This window comes from Aegilops tauschii, chromosome 1, assembly GCF_002575655.3.
Source record: "Aegilops tauschii subsp. strangulata cultivar AL8/78 chromosome 1, Aet v6.0, whole genome shotgun sequence".
Lineage (NCBI taxonomy): Eukaryota > Viridiplantae > Streptophyta > Magnoliopsida > Poales > Poaceae > Aegilops > Aegilops tauschii.
In genome coordinates, this window is record NC_053035.3 from 119,691,665 (window position 1) to 119,710,325 (window position 18,661).

General features: G+C 44.2%; 1 pseudogene; it reads left to right on the top strand.

The window, feature by feature from the left end:
• Positions 1–3,086: 3,086 nt before the first annotated feature.
• On the top strand, positions 3,087–15,768 carry LOC109771900 (glyoxylase I 4-like; annotated as a pseudogene).
• The last annotated feature ends 2,893 nt before the right edge of the window (positions 15,769–18,661 follow it).

An 18,661-nucleotide genomic window follows, 5' to 3' on the forward strand; every position in this document is an offset into this window, starting at 1 on the left:
ATGCCTCTACTTGACTAGCTCGTTGATCAAAGATGGTTATGTTTCCTAGCCATTGACATGAGTTGTCATTTGATTAACAGGATCACATCATTAGGAGAATGATGTGATTGACTTGACCCATTCCGTTAGCTTAGCACACGATCGTTTAGTATTCTGCTATTGCTTTCTTCATGACTTATACATGTTCCTATGACTATGAGATTATGCAACTTCCGTTTACCGGAGGAACACTTTGTGTGCTACCAAACATCACAACGTAACTGGGTGATTATAAAGGTGCTCTACAGGTGTCTCCGAAGGTACTTGTTGGGTTGGCGTATTTCCATATTAGGATTTGTCACTCCGATTGTCGGAGAGGTATCTCTGGGCCCACTCGATAATGCACATCACTTAAGCCTTGCAAGCATTGCAACTAATGAGTTAGTTGCGGGATGATGTATTACGGAATGAGTAAAGAGACTTGCCGGTAACGAGATTGAACTAGGTATTGAGATACCGACGATCGAATCTCGGGCAAGTAACATACCGATGACAAAGGGAACAACGTATGTTGTTATGCGGTTTGACCGATAAAGATCTTTGTAGAATATGTGGGAGCCAATATGAGCATCCAGGTTCCGCTATTGGTTATTGACCGGAGACGTGTCTCGGTCATGTCTACATACTTCTCGAACCCGTAGGGTCCGCACGCTTAAAGTTTGATGACAGTTATATTATGAGTTTATGTGTTTTGATGTACCGAAGGTAGTTCGGAGTCCCGGATGAGATCGGGGACATGACGAGGAGTCTCGAAATGGTCGAGACGTAAAGATCGATATATTGGACGACTATATTCGGACATCGGAAAGGTTCCGAGTGATTCGGGTATTTTCGGGGGTACCGGGGAGTTACGGGAATACGAGGAAGAAGCAATGGGCCTCATGGGCCAAGTGGTGGAAGAGAGGAGGCAGGGCGTGCGGCCCCCCTAGCCCAAACCGAATTGGACTAGGGGGCCAGCCCCCTTTCCTCCTTTTCCTCCCTCTCCTTCCTTCTCCTTCTCCTTCCCTTCCTTCCCCTCTCCTACTTGGACTAGGAAAGAGGGGGGAATCCTACTTGGAGTAGGATTGCCCCCCTTGGCCGCGTCTCCTCCCCTTGGCCGGCCCTCTCCCCCTCCCCCCTTATATACGGAGGAGGGGGGCACCCCATAGACACAACAATTGATCATTGATCTTTTAGCCGTGTGCGATGCCCCCTCCACCATAGTCCACCTCGATAATACTGTAGCGGTGCTTAGGCGAAGCCCTGCGTCGATAGAACATCATCATCATCACCACGCCGTCGTGCTGACAAAACTCTCCCTCAACACTCGGCTGGATCGGAGTTCAAGGGATGTCATCGGGCTGAACGTGTGCTGAACTCGGAGGTGCCGTGCGTTCGGTACTTGATCGGTCGGATCGTGAAGAAGTACGACTACATCAACCGCGTTGTGCTAACGCTTCTGCTTTCAGTCTACGAGGGTACGTAGACAACACTCTCCCCTCTCGTTGCTATGCATCACCATGATCTTGCGTGTGCGTAGGAATTTTTTTGAAATTACTACGTTCCCCAACATCAGGAGGATACGATGCATCTCGAGTTTTGTGTAGTATCGCCAAGCAAAGGGAACATCACATGATAACCTAAGGTTCACTCGAATATCATTCTTGTACTCATAGGGACCGATACAGACGTTCACAGTCCCACTGCTGGTCATTGAATGTATGGTTTCATTCATGTCTATGAGTTACCGAACCTACAGGGTCACAAGATTAAGACAATCATGATCTGCTGAGTGTTAGTAGGTCGGGAGTCATGAGAATATATTTGTGAAATTAATTCATGAATATTCGGAATAGTTCCGAGAGGATCTGGAAACGTTTCATGGTCACCGAAAGGGTTTTAGTGAATATCGGGTAATACCGGGTATTACCTATATATTATATATATAGGCAAAAAACTATGATAGATTGGATAATTGCCTCCTATAATATTTTTTGCACCCATAGACCAACGCTTCTACTTCCACCCCTTCCATATTTGAACAATCCTTTTCATACAATGAGTAAAACTATCACTCCTATCCAGTTCCATCATGGTTGGGGACCAAGGTATTTATTAGAGATAACTTCAGTCATAATATTTAGCTCTCAATAGATTTGGGCTTTAACATCAACATTTACGTTTCGAGTAAAAATGATACTACGGCCGTGTTTGTTTCAGTTTCGTTTGGTTTTTAATCACATGTGGATTCGCTACAGTGCCAAAGCCGATTCTACTAATCAACATCTCCACCGAAGTACACTTTGAGGTGTTTCAAGAAATTGCACTAAAAATAGCCGAAATCCAGATTCAGCTTTACTAGCAAAGCTGAATTCACATAGTTGTTTGTTTCAGATTTCAGATTCAGCTTCACTAGCAAAGTTGAATCTGGTCCCAGAATCCGAAACAAACAGGGCATACATGTATCTTTGCTTACCAACTAGCCTGAATTTGTACAATATTCATCTTACACTTCTCTCAACGAGGTTACAGTAATTAAATCAGCCTTCATAAGTATTAGGGAATCATCAATAAACTATCAAACTCCGGAATTTTGGAGCCTCTAGGCGTAGGCACAATAATATTTCCTTTTTCAGCTTTCGCTCTCTTTACGCGGAGAAAAGATTTAGGTGCCATTGTCTTTTGCATCTTTGGAAAATTCTAGTGTTTGTTATTCCTTTTCAACTTTGATGGTAGCATATAAGGACATTGGTGGTGGTGTGTAAGTAGCGTGCAAGTGTATTGTCTGTTTCTTTTTATTAGTTTAGACTTTTTAAAATACGCATGGTAGATTCTCTTAATGGAAGCTGCGAGGAACCTTCGCATAAACAAAAAGTGTTTTAATGTCGTCTCTGAGCCAAAGATTTGGGCATGAGACGCTAAGCCAGAATGGACGTCGGGGGAGGACAAGACGAACACGACCGGTCTAGATGAGGATGACGTGGAGCCACGTGTCAGCAGTGTCTTCTCCCGCGCAGCTATATAAAGGAGCACAACTCCAGCTCCCCCTCTGCATCTTTCATTCGTGCCTGAAGCAGTAGCCATTGCCCATTGCTAACTAGAGTGGAGTGGTAGAGCAGTTCGAGTTTGCTTTTCTCTCTTGCTTGATTGATCGGTGCCTCGATCCATTGTCGGGGGTACATATAGTTAGCGAGAAATTCTTCGGCCGGCCACCGGCGACGACGACCGCAAGTGATCCGTGAGGATGCTGAACACGACGGCGGCTATGGTGAGCGGCGGCGGCGGCGTGCTGCCGCTGGCGTCCCTGAACCATATCAGCACAGTGTGCAGGTCTGTGGAGGAGTCGCTCGACTTCTACATGAACGTCCTCGGGTTCACACCCATCCGCCGCCCCGGCTCCTTCAACTTCGACGACGCATGGTAATCCTGAAGGAAATATGCCCTAGAGGCAATAATAAAGTTTTTATTTATATTTCCTTATATCATGATGAATGTTTATTATTCATGTTAGAATTGTATTAACCGGAAACTTAGTACATGTGTGAATACATAGACAAAACAGAGTGTCCCTAGTATGCCTCTACTTGACTAGCTCGTTAATCAAAGATGGTTAAATTTCCTAACCATAGACATGTGTTGTCATTTGATGAACCGGATCACATCATTAGAGAATGATGTGATGGACAAGACCCATCCGTTAGCTTAGCATAATGATCGTTAAGTTTTATTGCTATTGCTTTCTTCATGACTTATACATATTCCTCTGACTATTAGATTATGCAACTCCTGAATACCGGAGGAACACTTTGTGTGCTATCAAATGTCACAATGTAACTGGGTGATTATAAAGATGCTCTACAGGTGTCTCCGAAGGTGTTAGTTGGGTTGGCATAGATCGAGATTAGGATTTGTCACTCCATGTATCGGAGAGGTATCTCTGGGCCCTCTCGGTAATGCACATCACTATAAGCCTTGCAAGCAATGTGACTAATGAGTTAGTTGCGGGATGATGTATTACAGAACGAGTAAAGAGACTTGCCGGTAACGGGATTGAACTAGGTATGATGATACCAACGATCGAATCTCGGGCAAGTAACATATCGATGACAAAGGGAATGACGTATGTTGTTATGCGGTTTGACCGATAAAGATCTTCGTAGAATATGTAGGAGCCAATATGAGCATCCAGGATCCGCTATTGGTTATTGACCTAAGTTGTGTCTCGGTCATGTCTACATAGTTCTCGAACCCGTAGGATACGCACGCTTAACGTTCGATGACGATTTGTATTATGAGTTATGTGATTTGATGAACGAAGTTTGTTCGGAGTCCCGGATGAGATCACGGACATGACAGGGAGTCTCGAAATGGTAGAGAGGTAAAGATTGATATATTGGAAGGTAGTATTCGGACACGGGAAGGGTTCCGGAGTGTATCGGGTACATACCGGAGGGGTTACCGGAACCCCCCCCCCCCCGGGAAAGATGTGGGCCTTATGGGCCATAGGAGGGAGGCTAACCAGCCCACAAGGTAGGAGGCCGAATTGGACTTGGGAAGGGGGCGCCACCCCCCTTTCCTTCTCCTACTCCCTCTCCTTCCCCTTTTCCCCCTCCGGTAGAAGGAAAAAAGGGCGGGGCTGAATCCTACTAGGACTCGAGTCCTAGTAGGACTCCCCTCCCCCTGGCGCGCCCCTTGTTGGTCGGCCTCCTCCTCCCCTCCTTTATATACGGGGGCAGGGGCACCCCAAAGGTACAACAGACAATCTCTTAGCCGTGTGCGGTGCCCCCTTCCACAGTTCAACACCTCGGTCATATCGTCGTAGTGCTTAGGAGAAGCCCCGCGCTGGTAACTTCATCATCACCGTCGCCACGCCGTCGTGCTGACGGAACTCTCCCTCGTCCTCAACTAGATCAAGAGATCGAGGGACGTCATCGACCTGAACGTGTGCTGAACACGGAGGTGCCGTACGTTCGGTACTTGGATCGGTTGGATCATGAAGACGTTCGACTACATCAACCGCTTTAGGAAACACTTCCGCTTTCGGTCTACGAGGGTACATGGACACACTCTCCCCGCTCGTTGCTATGCATCTCCTAGATAGATCTTGCGTGATCATAGGTAATCTTTTTGAAATACTGCGCTCCCCAACTGTGGCATCTGAGCCAGGTCTATGCGTAGATATTATATGCACGAGTAGAACACAAAGAGTTGTGGGCGATAATAGTCATACTACTTACCAGCAACGTCTTACTTTGATTCGGTGGTATTGTTGGATGAAGCGGCCCGGGCCGACATTACATGACCACGTTCATGAGACTAGTTCTACCGACGTGCTTTGCACACAGGTGGTTAGCGGGTGTCTGTCTCTCCAACTTTAGTTGAATTGAGTTTGACTACGCCCGGTCCTTGTTGAAGGTTAAAACAGTACACTTGATGAAAAATCGTTGTGGTTTTGATGCGTAGGTAAGAACGGTTCTTGCTAGAAGCCCGTAGCAGCGACGTAAAACTTGCAACAACAAAGTAGAGGACGTCTAACTTGTTTTTGCAGGGCATGCTGTGATGTGATATGGTCAAGATGTGACGAGATATAAATTGTTGTATGAGATGATCATGTTTTGTTAAAATTATCGGCAACTGGTAGGAGCCTTATGGTTGTCTCTTCATTGCATAAGATGCAAGCGCCATATAATTGCTTTACTTTATCGCTATGCGATAGCAACTTTGCAAAAGTACTAGTTGGCGAGACGACCATGTGACAACACGTTGATAAAGATCAAGATGATGGAGATCATCATCTCATGCCGGTGACGATGGAGATCATGACGGTACTTTGGAGATGGAGATCAAAGGCACAAGATTATGATGGCCATACCATGTCACATATTTTGATTGCATGTGATGTTTATCTTTTATGCATCTTATTTTGCTTAGTATGACGGTAGCATTGTGATATGATCCCTTACTAAAATTTCAAGGTATAAGTGTTCTCCCTGAGTATGCACCGTTACGACAGTTCTTCGTGCTCAGACATCACGTGATGATCGGGTGTGATAAGCTCTACGTTCACATACAACGGGTGCAAGCCAGTTTTGCACATGCAGAATACTCGGGTTAAACTTGACGAGCCTAGCATATGCAGATATGGCCACGGAACACTGAGACTAAAAGGTCGAACGTGAATCATATAGTAGATATGATCAACATAGTGATGTTCACCATTGAAAGCTACTCCATCTCACGTGATGATCGGACATGGTTTAGTTGATATGGATCACGTGATCATCTAGATGACTAGAGGGATGTCTATCTAAGTGGGAGTTCTTAAGTAATATGATTAATTGAACTTAAATTTATCATGAACTTAGTCCTGATAGTATTTGCATATATATGTTGTAGATCAATTGCTCGCGTATAGCTTCCCCGTTTTATTTATGATATGTTCCTAGAGAAAACTAAGTTGAAAGTTGATAGTAGCAATGATGCGAACTAGGTCCGTGATCTGAGGATTATCCTCATTGCTGCACAGAAGAATTATGTCCTTGATGCACCGCTAGGTGACAGAACTATTGCAGGAGGAAATGCAGACGTTATGAACGTTTGACAAGCTCGGTATGATGACTACTTGATAGTTTAGTGCAGCATGATTTACGGCTTAGAACCGGGACTTCAAAAATATTTTGAAACGCCATGGAGCATATGTGATGTTCCAAGAGTTGAAATTGGTATTTCAAACTCATGCCCGAGTCGAGAGGTATGAGACCTCTGACAAGTATTTTTGCCTACAAGATGAAGGAGAGTAGCTCAACTAGTGAGCATGTGCTTAGAATGTCTGAGTACTACAATAGCTTGAATCAAGTGGAAGTTAATCTTCCAGATAAGATAGTGATTGACAAAGTTCTCTAGTCACTATTACCAAGTTACTGGAACTTCGTGATGTACTATAATATGCAAGGGATGACGAAAACGATTCCCCGAGCTCTTCGCGATGCTGAAATCGGCGAAGGTAGAAATCAAGAAAAGCATCAAGTGTTGATGGTTGACAAGACCACTAGTTTCAAGTAAAAAGGCAAGGGAAAGAAAGGGAACTTCAAGAAGAATGACAAGCAAGTTTCCACTCCCATGAAGAAGCCGAAAGCTAGACCTAAGCCTGAAACTGAGTGCTTCTACTGCAAAGGAAATGGTCACTGGAAGCGGAACTGCCCCAAATACTTGGCGGATAAAAAGGATGGCAAAGTGAACTAGAGTATATATGATATACATGTTATTGATGTGTACTTTACTAGTATTCATAGTATCCCCTGGGTATTTGATACTGGTTCAGTTGCTATGATTAGTAACTGAAACAGGAGTTATAAAATGAACAGAGACTAGTTGAGGGCAAGGTGACGATGTGTGTTGGAAGTGATTCCAAGGTTGATGAGATCACCATAGCACACCCCCTTTACCTTCGGGATTAGTGTTGAACCTAAAATAAATGTTATTTGGTGTTTGCGTTGAGCATAATATGATTGGATCATGTTTATTGCAGTACGATTATTCATTTAAGTCAAAGAATAATTATTATTCTGTTTACATGAATAAAACCTTCTGTGGTCATACACCCAAGGTGAATGGTTTATTGAATCTCGATCGTAGTGATACACATATTCATAATATTGATGCCAAAAGATGCAAAGTTGATAATGATAGTGCAACATACTAGTGGCACTGCCGTTTAGGTCATATTGGTGTAAAGCACATGAAGAAACTCCATGCTGGTGGGCTTTTGGAATCACTTGATTATGAATCACTTGATGCTTGCGAACCATGCCTCATGGGTAAGATGACTAAGACTCCGTTCTCCAGAACAATGGAGCGAGCCACTGACTTATTGGAAATAATACATACCGATGTATGCAGTCCAATGAGTGTTGAGGCTTGAGACGGGTATCGTTGTTTTCTGACCTTCACAGATGATTTGAGTAGATATGGGTGTATCTACTTAATGAAACACAAGTCTGAAACATTTGAAAACTTCAAAGAACTTCAGAGTGAAGTTGAGAATCATCGTAACAAGAAAATAAAGTTTCTACGATCTGATCGCGGAGGTGAATATTTGAGTTACGAGTTTGGCCTTCATTTGAAACAATGTGGGATAGTTTCGCAACTCATGCCACCTGGAACACCACAGCGTAATGGTGTGTCCGAATGTCGTAACCGTGCTTTATTAGATATGGTGTGATCTATGATGTCTCTTACCGATTTACCACCATCGTTTTGGGGTTATGCATTAGAGACAGCCGCATTCACGTAAATAGGGCACCGTCTAAAAATCCGTTGAGACGACACCGTATGAACTGTGGTTTAGCAAGAAACCTAAGCTGTCGTTTCTTAAAGTTTGGGACTGCGATGCTTATGCGAAAAAGCTTCAACCTGATAAGCTCGAACCCCAAATCGGAGTAATGTGTCTTCATAGGATACCCAAAGGAGATTGTTGGGTACGCCTTCTATCACAGATCCGAAGGCAAGATATTCGTTGCTAAGAATGGATCCTTTCTAGAGAAGGAGTTTCTCTCGAAAGAAGTGAGTGGGAGGAAAGTAGAACTTGATAAGGTAATTGTACCTTCTCCCAAATTGGAAAGTAGTTCATCACAGAAATCAGTTCCAGTGATTCCTACACCAATCAGTGAGGAAGCTAATGATGATGATCATGAAACTTTAGATCAAGTTACTACCGAACCTCGTAGGTCAACCAGAGTATAGTCCGCACCAGAGTGGTATGGTAATCCTTTGTGGAAGTCATGTTACTAGACCATGACGAACCTATGAACTATGAGGAAGCGATGATGAGCCCAGATTCCGCGAAATGGCTTGAGGCCATGAAATCTGAGATGGGATCCATGTATGAGAACAAAGTATGGACTTTGATTGACTTACCCGATGATCGGCGAGCCATTGAGATTAAATGGATCTTCAAAGAGGAAGACAGATGCTGATAGTGGTGTTATTATCTACAAAGCTCGAATTGTCGCAAAAGGTTTTCAACAAGTTCAAGGAGTTGACTACGATTAGACTTTCTCACCCGTAGCGATGCTTAAGTCTGTCTGAATCATGTTAGCAATTGCCGCATTTTATGAAATTTGGCAAATGGATGTCAAAACTGCATTCCTTAATGGATTTCTTAAAGAAGAGTTGTATATGATACAACCAAGAGGTTTGTCAATCCGAAAGGTGCTAACAAAAGTGTGCAAACTCCAGCGATCCATCTATGGACTGGAGCAAGCATCTCGGAGTTGGAATATACGCTTTGATAAGGTGATCAAAGCATATGGTTTTATACAGACTTTAGATGAAGCCTATATTTACAAGAAAGTGAGTGGTAGAACTACAGCCTTTCTCATAAGTATATGTGAATGACATATTGCTGATCGGAAATGATGTAGAATTTTCTGGAAAGCATAAAGGAGCGTTTGAAAGGAGTTTTTCAAAGAAAGACCTCGGGAAAGCTAAAGCATCAAGATCTATAGAGATAGATCAAGACGCTTGATAAGATTTTTTAATGAGAACATACCTTGACAAGATTTTGAAGTAGTTCAAAATGGAACAGTCAAAGAAGGAGTTCTTGCCTGTGTTGCAAGGTGTGAAGTTGAGTAAGACTCAAAACCCGACCATGCCAGAAAACAGAAAGAGAATGAAAGTCATTCCATATGCCTCAGTCATAGGTTCTATAAAGTATGCTATACTGTGTACCAGACCTATTGTGTACCTCACCATGTTTGGCAAGAGGGTACAATAGTGGTCCAGGAGTGGATCACTGGACAACGGTCAAAATTATCCTTAATTACCTAAGAGGACTAAGGAAATGTTTCTCGGTTATGGAGTTGATAAAGAGTTCGTCGTAAAGGGTTACGTCAATGCAAGCTTTGACACTGATCTGGATGACTCTAAGTCTCAATCTAGATTCCTATTGAAAGTGGGAGTGATTAGCTCCATGCAGAGCATTGTACACATAGAAAATTTGCAAAATACATACGGCTCTGAATGTGGCAGACCTATTGACTAAACTTCTCTCACAAAGCAAAATATGATCACTCTTTGGGTGTTAATCACATTGCGATGTGAACTAGATTATTGACTCTAGTAAACCTTTTGGGTATTAGTCACATGGAGATGTGAACTAATCACATAAAGATGTGAACTATTAGTGTTAAATCACATGACGATGTGAACTAGATTATTGACTCTAGTGCAAGTGGGAGACTGAAGGAAATATGCCCTAGAGGCAATAATAAAGTTGTTATTTATATTTCCTTATATCATGATGAATGTTTATTATTCATGCTAGAATTGTATTAACCGGAAACTTAGTACATGTGTGAATACATAGACAAAACAGAGTGTCCCTAGTATGCCTCTACTTGACTAACTCGTTAATCAAAGATGGTTAAGTTTCCTAACCATAGACATGTGTTGTCATTTGATGAACGGGATCACATCATTAGAGAATGATGTGATGGACAAGACACATCCGTTAGCTTAGCATAATGATCGTTAAGTTTTATTGCTATTGCTCTGTTCATGACTTATACATATTCCTCTGACTATGAGATTATGCAACTCCTGAATACCGGAGGAAAACTTTGTGTGCTATCAAATGTCACAATGTAACTGGGTGATTATAAAGATGCTCTACAGGTGTCTCCGAAGGTGTTAGTTGGGTTGGCATAGATCGAGATTAGGATTTGTCACTCCGTGTATCGGAGAGGTATCTTTGGGCCCTCTCGGTAATGCACATCACTATAAGCCTTGCAAGCAATGTGACTAATGAGTTAGTTGCGGGATGATGTATTACAGAACGAGTAAAGAGACTTGCCGGTAACGAGATTGAACTAGGTATGATGATACCGACGATCGAATCTCGGGCAAGTAACATATCGATGACAAAGGGAATGACGTATGTTGTTATGCGGTTTGACCGATAAAGATCTTCGTAGAATATGTAGGAGCCAATATGAGCATCGAGGTTCCGCTATTGGTTATTGACTGGAGATGTGTCTCGGTCATGTCTACATAGTTCTCAAACCCGTAGGTCCGCACGCTTAACGTTCGATGACGATTTGTATTATGAGTTATGTGTTTTGATGAACGAAGTTTGTTCGGAGTCCCGGATGAGATCACGGACATGACGAGGAGTCTGGAAATGGTCGAGAGGTAAAGATTGATATATTGGAAGGTAGTATTAGGATACCGGAAGGGTTCCGAAGTGTATCGGGTACATACCGGAGTACCGGATGGGTTACCGCCCTCCCCCCCCCCCCCCCCCCCCCCCCCGAAAGATGTGGTCCTTATGGGCCATAGGAGGGAGGCTAACCAGCCCACAAGGAAGGAGGCCGAATTGGACTTGGGAAGGGCGCGCCACCCCCCTTTCCTTCTCCTACTCCCTCTCCTTCCCCTTTCCCCCTCCGGTAGAAGGAAAAAAGGGCGGGGCTGAATCCTATTAGGACTGGAGTCCTAGTACGACTCCCCTCCCCTAGCGCGCCCCTTGTTGGCCGGCCTCCTCCTCCCCTCCTTTATATACGGGGGCAGGGGGCACCCCAAAGAAACAACAGACAATCTCTTAACCGTGTGTGGTGCCCTCCTCCACAGTTCAACACCTTGTTCATATCGTCATAGTGCTTAGGAGGAGTGCTGCGCCGGTAACTTCACCATCACCGTCGCCACGCCGTCGTGCTGACGGAACTCTCCCTCATTCTCAACTGGATCAAGAGATCGAGGGATGTCATCGACCTGAACGTGTGCTGAACACGGAGGTGCCATACGTTCGGTACTTGGATCGGTTGGATCGTGAAGACGTTCGACTACATCAACCGCGTTACTAAACGCTTCCGCTTTTGGTCTACGAGGGTACATGGATACACTCTCCCCGCTCGTTACTATGCATCTCCTAGATAGATCTTGCGTGATCATAGGTAATTTTTTTGAAATACTGCATTCCCAACAGATCCAACCGGACCAGCTCAATATGTGCGAGCGTCGGTGTTAATTGCACTGCTCTGGATCTCTGATAATGGTTTTCTTGTTGTTACGAATGAAGGCTGTTCAACTACGGCATCGGTATCCACCTGCTACTGTCGGAGCATCCCGAGAGCTTACCGGCGAAGGAGGAGATCAACCCCAAGGATAACCACATCTCTTTCCAGGTACGTAGGTAGTTAATTTCGATTTGGTTGCTAACACTGTTGCTAACTGATGTGGCTATGATACATTGTCCGTGACTGAAAGATGGTAACGGTTGCCTTCCTTCTGTTATTTCAACGCCATATAATCACATAGGCTTATATACACTCGTCCCTACAAACGCGCACACACTAGCACCTATAAATACATATGAGATACTCAGCCGGTATAATATCTTGAGGTTGACAAAGTCATCATAGATGTCTCGTAATCGACGGGAGCATCTCCCCCTGCCGAAGAAATTTGTAACGGTCATCTTCTTATGAGAGGAAGGAAATTAACTTGCTCCGTACGTAGGCGAGATAGGTTAGGTTCTCCGTCGTCGTTAGCTCCTCCTTTTTATGCCCGTCACGTTTATCCAACCCTTGTTGGCACATGCGGGGGTTGCTTTCAGCACAACTTGATACAACGTTATGCGGAAGGAACTTGTTCGTCCCGACCCTTAACCAAACTTCAAAATTGAAAGAAGCCAATGATTAAACGAGATATTTTCTTCTAATGAAAGGCGCCAGACCCTGGGGCAGAGGCAGACAACAAACATGGCAGGATGCATGTGTTACACAGCCGGCAAATTGTGTTCACATGCACATCGAAGTGGGTGTGACTGTGTGTCCAGTACTTGCACGTCACATGTTCATACAGTGCGGTTTTATCCCACGGTACATGCACTTACCGGGTCGCTGTCCGCGGTGACAAAGGTAGATAGGCATGAAGAAACGGGCGTAGAAAGTAGGCATTCAATCGTTCGTTGGTAGCCATGCTGTGTCAAGGAACCGTGAACTGGTTGGCCACGTTGCAACACAAGGTTCCTCGGACCCGTGTTCCGTGGAAAGGCTATGTATGCCTACCCAGGAAAGCCTACCCAACATTTCTCGAACGCTAGGTGCAATTTGAGTTTGGCAAAATTAATCTCTCACTTTTTTTTAGGTTAGGCAAAATTATTCTCTAATTTTTCGAAAATGATCCTGATCTATTATCAAAATTCAGCGAAAATGATTAAAGTTCAGTGAAAGTACAGAGTTCAGTGTTCCAAAATGTTGCAGCATGCATATGTGGTCTAGATTCAGAACCACCAATAAAAAACCTAGCCTCAAGAGGGTTGCTTGTGGAAGTCTCTAGAACGCACGTATGCATTGCATGTCTTTTCCTAACTTGTCGCCCGTGGCCAAAAGCAGTTCGGGCATCTCCATCAACAACAGAGCAGGGGGTTGCTTTTCCCACAAACACAGCCACATCACACATGGATCATAGATAGGTATACCTCCACAGCTTGGTCCCAGCAGCAAGGCAGCTCTCCCTCTCCTCTCTCTCTCAAGGAAGTATTAGGGTGTGACGAAAGGGACGTCCGCGTCTTGTCGCCGGCGACGGCCCTCATGTCTGCCGCGAGTAACAGTGCCGTTAGGCCAACTTCCAGCAGCGATCCCATCCTATTCGGATGCGTTGGTTTGGGATAAAACGGACATACAGACGGCCCAGCGTGCGAATGCAAACGGATTTTTTTTCGTTTTCCGTCCGCTTTCGACCCATCCCGACCTAAATTTGGGTCATTTTTGGGGCGAAACGGACAGCGCGCGGACGGGCAGGCTGTGTGCACGTGTCCTCCCCTGGCCCACCCATCAGTGGCACAGGGGCCCATTTTCTATCCGCCCCCTCCCCCTCCAGCCGCACCCCTTCCACTCTTCTCCATTCTTCTCCACTCTTGCCCCTCGCCGCCGCCGCCGCCGCCATTGCCATTGCAGTTGTGCAGCTCGGACGCGCGCTCGCCCAGCCCCCTTCCCCTCGACGCCCCCGAGCTACCCAACCACGACCACCTGATTTGCGCACCCGGCGGCCGGATTTGGAGCGGATCCGGTCGGTCTTGAGCTCACCCGGCTGTGGGAGGCCGCGCCGCGCCATGGACTGGCCGGGCACCAGGCCGGAAGGTCCCGGCAAGCCCGCAAGGCCGCATGCAGGTACTGGCTCCTACTCTAGCCGCTCGGATCTACACCGTCGGTGGTCCGCCGGCAGATACATGAACGGCGGTCAGCCGGGCTCAGTGCTGGCCCCAAAGCTCATCGGCGCATCGTTGCCACTTATTAAGTGCGACGACTGCGCAAAGACGGTCTTAGGCCACGTGTCTACAACGCCGGAACATTCCGGATGGGTGTTCATCAAGTGCTCAATCGATGGGGTATGTGCTACTTTAGCTTCGGTTGTGCTCTTGAATTTGACTAGTTGTGCTAACTTAAAATTTTATTGTGTAGAATGGATGCAAGTTTTGGTATTGGAAAGAAGAATATATCGATATATTGATAGAGCGAAATTTAGTAGATGTTCGTGCACTTTTAGCTAGCATGAAGGCTAGAGATGAGACTAGTGCATTTGTTGCTAGAATAGAGGCTAGACATGAGGCTAGATGTGAGGAAGCAACATCTACTTCTTTACGCTGGAAGAAGAAAGAAGCACGCAAGATCGAGCCTCCACAGATCAACAATGAATACAACGAGAAGGCACTAATCCAATTTATAGGAGCAGTTATGGAAGTTGGATATCTTCTAAAATGTATTCTTGTGTTCTTGTTTTCTTTGGTCTTACTTTTTTAGTCAAAATTTAGTGATGTATTCTCATGTATCAAAAACAATGATGAAAAAAGTTATGGGTTGTAAAGAAAAATGTACGTGGACATGATGCGGCCAGGATGCGTCCGCGTGTTAGACGCACGGCCATTGCATTTCAGAAACTGTACGAACACGACTCCATTACTTTACTCAAGCAGACAAATCCGAACAAAACGAATGTCCGTTTGAGGCCATGCGCTAGAGTTGGCCTTACGTGCGATCGATCGGTTCTTTGGATCAATCATGGGTGACAGCTCATTTTACTACATCGGTGGCCGACAACGACGGGTCGGGCTGGTGTGCACACGTACGTGCACGGCGCATAAATCTTTCATTTCACGCGTTGGTTTCTTGCTCCGTCGTGTTGCACTGGTTCTCTGTCATGCACGATGGATACCACAGGTCTAGTCACCGCTCACCACATAGAAACGAGTTGCATGCTGAGTCACGATGTCTCACTAGCTCAACAACGTGGAAGTCCACTTCTGAGATCAATTTTCGTTCATCAAATAACAAAACCTTCTGAGACTAATGGCCGAGCAAAATGCGTGTTTTGTGTGCAGTGCGAGAGCATGGTGGCGGTGGAGCGGCGGCTCAAGGAGCTGGGCATCCCGTACATACAGCGGTGCGTGGAGGAGGACGGCATCTACGTGGACCAGATCTTCTTCCACGACCCCGACGGCTTCATGATCGAGATCTGCAACTGCGACAAGCTTCCGGTCGTCCCGCTGGCCGACCAGACCTTCGCCATGGCCGCTTGCAAGAGGGCCGCCTCCGTCAAGCAACAGCAGCTGCCCATGCCAGACTGCCAGTGGCGCAAGTAGCGCAAGCAACCCCTTCTCCGACGGCGGCCGCGGCTACGCAGTGCATTCCGGCGCCGAACCTGGCCTTGCAGCGCGTCGGCGGTGAGGAGGCGGCGCATATCTCGTGCGCGTGAGGGGAGGGGGGGGGGGGGGGGGGGGGGGGGGGGGGCGGGGTAGCCAGGCCGCCCAACTGGTGGGTGGCGCGCTCCGTGGAGTTGTGTTTTTTGTACATTGTGATATGACACAGTGTGCGTATGAATAAAGGGAGCAGAGTGTAGTTTCGGCTTCAATTCTGCGCCTCGGAGCGGATGAGCCCTCTGTTTGCTCTGTTTTTGCTCCTGATCCTTCGAACTAGTAGTAGTACTCCCTCCATCCTAAATTTTTTATATTTTTTTCTTTGAGCAAAACCTAAAATTCTTTTTTTAGAATCACCTTTTTTTAGCGAAAACACCCGAGCCTATTTATTCATCAAATGGAAAATTTTACATAGCTCGGGGGCTCCAAAAGCCAGACATGACGGCCTTGCAGAAGATGTAAAGAGTTCTTAGCAATGTTATGAGCATCAACATTGTCTACTCTCCTCTCAAATTTAAACTTAAAATCTCCTAGTTCAGCACTCAAACTCGCAACCTCCTTAATGATCATGGAATTCCCGCCTCTGCTCCCTTTCTCCATAGCACGTACAAGATCCATGCAATCTGATGTCACATCTGCACGCTGAACGCTAAAAACAATGCCTCCCTACAAGATATAGCTTCTGCACATGATGGGTCTATCACAGCATTGATCACCTGGACCGAAGCACCCAAAAATACTCCACCTTCAGTTCTGAATATCGCTGCTGCAGTACACCTGTTATCTGAAACGAAATTGCACCATGAACATTTGCTTTGGCTGCTCCTTCAGTTGGTGGAATCCACCTCGATAGCATCACAAGATGACCAACTTCGGCAGCTCGCGGACGCTCCATGTCCCCCATCTCCCTCAGGAAGTTTTCAATAAACTTGGCAGTAGCAAACGGACTTCGATATTTATCCTCATACAGAACATCTCTCTTATTTTGAGAATCACCTAAAATTCTTTTTTTAGGGGTATAGCTAAACTTTATTGATCATAGTCCACATGAAGTGGTATACAACAAGGATCATGGGGATGGATGAACCAAAAATGTCGCCCCTGATCAAGAGTGTTTAAAAACTTAGCTAACCTATCTGCATTAGTGTTTGATGCCCGACCTTCAAAAATAAATTTACAATTAATTAAACTAGCTCGCTGCTTAATCTCACTAATGATACAACCATAAGTGCTACTAGTCCCTCTTTCAATGTCGTTCACCACCTGCTTCGAATCAGAAGCAATTATAACATTTTGAATCATCGAGTCTTCTGCCAGAGCCAAAGCTTCTCTGCATGCCATCTCCTCGAGAGTGGCTACATCGATAATTCCTCGGACAACCAGAGAGAAGTTGTCCAAATATCGTCCATCATCATCTCGGCACACTGCAGATGCCGCTCCTCTCAACTCAGACCTTGCCATGCTTGCATTGACATGTATTTTTGTGTAACCCCGGGGTGGCGCCCTAGGCCTCCCGCTGTCCTAAAATTCTTAGATGGATGTTACTCATGCTGCAAGTGGATGTGGGCTGCCCACGCCCCGCATCCAAGCCCACATAATTACGCGTTGATATGTCTCGCCTTCAAGGAGACGTGTTTAGATTGGACCGGCCCATCGCGCCACCAAACAGAGGCTACAAGCCATACTCTTTTTTTTTCGTTTTTTGTTTTGCCTTACTTTACATTTTCAGGTGCTCTATATTACAAAAAACAAATTACATAAAACATGTTAAAAAATACTAATCAGGCATTTAAAAATGTTAAATGTGTATAAAAAACTATCACGTACAGAAAAAATATACAGTGTGAAAGGTGCATAGAAAAATGTTGACCATTTACTTAAAAATGTTAATCCAAGATTTTTAGAAAAATGTTGAAAGTGTTGGGAAAATATTTTTTATTTAAAATGACAAATGTGTATACAAAACATGTGAACCATGTATTCAAATTGTTAAATCTGTATCTGAAAATTGTTAAATGAGTATAAATGTTTTTACTGTATATTCAAAAAATGTTAAGCTTGTCTTTGAATTTTTTTAATGTGTATGGAAAAAATGTTGACCACGTATTCAAATAATGTTAAACTTGTCTTTCAAAATATTTAAATGTGTATAGAAAAAGATGTTGACCGTATATTCCAAAAATGTTAAACTTGTCTTCGATTTTTTAATGTGTATAGATTTTTTTACATTTATTCAAAAAATGTTAAACTTGTAATCCCTCCATCCCAAAATAAGTATCCCAAAATAAGCATCTCAACTTTAGTTGAGATACTTATTTTGGGATGCAGGGAGTATTTAACAAATATTAAATGTGCTTAGAAAAAAGTTGACCATGTATTAAAAAATTATTAAAATTATCTTTGAAAATATTAAATGTGTATAGAAAAAATGTTAACAATGTATTCAAAGAATGTTAAACTTGTCTTTGAAAATGGTATCCAAGAAGTTGAACCTTTTAAAAAAAGTGTATAGCAAAAATATTGACCATGTATTTTAAATATATTAAATTTGTATTAAAAATATTAAACATGTAATAGAAAAAAATGTGCTTGAGATATACGAAAAATGTAGAATGAAACCAAAAGAAACACAGAAAAACAAAAAAAACAAAAAAACTTAGAAAATGTAAAAAGAAAAAACTGATGAAAAAGAGAAAGAAAGAAAACCGAAGAAAAAAGAAAAAAGAAAAACCAATAGAAACCGAGAAACAAATAAAGAAACCCAAGGAAAAATAACAAAAAAAGAAACAAAGAAAACAGAGAAACTGGTTGGAAAACAAAAGAAAATAAAAAAACTAGAAAAAATAGTGGAAACGCGGCTAGTTTCGCCTTAAGTAGCCCCACCCTACTAGTTAATGCGAGTGAATCCGAGTGGTGAGATCATTCTGCCTCCCTTTGCGCGGTTAGAATACC